The following is a 1,565-nucleotide window of genomic DNA, read 5'->3' as shown; positions in this document are numbered from 1 at the left end:
TGTGGCGATTCCTCAAGGACCTAGAAATAGAAATTCCATTTGACCCAGCAATCCCATTACTGGGCATATATCCAAAGGATTATAAATCGTTCTACTATAAGGACACATGCACACGAATGTTCATAGCAGCACAGTTTACAATAGCAAAGACCTGGAACCAACCCAAATGCCCATCGATGATAGACTGGACAGGAAAAATGTGGCACATATACACCATGGAATATTATGCAGCCATTAAAAACGAGGAGTTCGCGTCCTTTGTAGGGACATGGATGAACCTGGAAACCATCATTCTCAGCAAACTGACACAAGAACACAAAATCAAACACCACATGTTCTCACTCATAGGCGGGTGTTGAACAAGGAGAACACATGGACACAGGGAGGGGAGCACTATACATGGGGGTCTGTTGTGGGGGAGTGGGGGGGACAGCGGGGGGGTGGGGAATTGGGGAGGGATAGCATGGGGAGAAATGCCAGATATGGGTGAAGGGGAGGAAGGCAGCAAATCACACTGCCACGTATGCACCTAAGCATCAACCTTGCATGTTTTTCACATGTACCCCAAAACCTAAAATGCAATAAAAAAAAAAAAAAAAAGAATCACAGTGAAAAATCACCTAACACCCACTGCAATGGCTGCCATTAACATGACTGGCAACATCAACTGTCACCAAGAATTTGGAGCAACTGGATCTCTCATACTTTTCTGGTGGGAATGCAAGATATAGGACAGTCACTTTAAAAAAGTGATTGGTCGTTTCTCATAAGGTTATGTATACTTTCCCCATCAACTTAGCAACCTGAGGCACATATGGGAGACATACCTACATACCTGGCAGGGGAGATACCATGATCATGAAGGTGCTTTTCCCAGGGCGAGGCTCATCCATTGCACTCCAGATGTGCAGACCCCTGCGATTTCCCCAGTGTGAGAAACTTGACTGCATAATTTGTGGTAGTAGGGGACTGCGTTCGTGCTCTCCCCCAATCTGGATTGTTTAAAAAGACATACTTTGTGGCCGGGCCCAGTAGCTCATACCTATAATCCCAGTACTTTGGAAGGCTAAGGTGGGTAGATCACTTGAGGTCAGCAGTTTGAGACCAGGCTGGCCAACATGGTGAAACCCTATCTCTACTAAAAATACAAAAATTAGCTGGGTGTGGTGGCAGACGCCTGTAATCCCAGCTACTTAGGAGGCAGAGGCAGGGGCGGGAGAATTGCTTGAGCCCAGGAAGTGGAGGTTGTAGTGAGTTAAGATAGCACCATTGCACTCCAGCCTGGGCGATAGGGTGAGACTCTGTTTCAAAAAAAATTAAAAAAAAAGAAATGAAAGGATACAACCAGAAATAATTGTAAAATAATATTCATAGCAGTTTTATTGACTGTAGCCCAAAACTGGAACCCCTCCAATGTCTACCAACAGATTAGATTAAACATTATGCTAAGGATATGAAACCCAGACATGAAAGAATATATACTAATGATTTATTATTTCATTGATAAGAAGTTCAATATCAGGGAAAATTAACTTATGATGACAGAAACCGGAACAGTGGCTGTC

The 1,565-nt window shown here is 43.8% G+C and overlaps 1 non-coding gene across 1 annotated transcript; it reads left to right on the top strand.

Moving 5' to 3' along the window:
- Nucleotides 1-827: 827 nt before the first annotated feature.
- LOC135275065 (U1 spliceosomal RNA) lies at nt 828-990 on the top strand. Its single transcript, XR_010342779.1, has one exon. It is a non-coding gene; the product is annotated as a U1 spliceosomal RNA (small nuclear RNA).
- Nucleotides 991-1,565: the final 575 nt, after the last annotated feature.

This window comes from Aotus nancymaae, unplaced genomic scaffold (genome assembly GCF_030222135.1).
Source record: "Aotus nancymaae isolate 86718 unplaced genomic scaffold, 86718_ANA_hifiasm-v0.15.2.pri h1tg000014l, whole genome shotgun sequence".
In the NCBI taxonomy this organism is placed as follows: Eukaryota; Metazoa; Chordata; class Mammalia; order Primates; family Aotidae; genus Aotus; species Aotus nancymaae.
The sequence above is the reverse complement of the archived record's forward strand: the minus strand, read 5'-3'. Positions and strand labels throughout refer to the sequence as shown.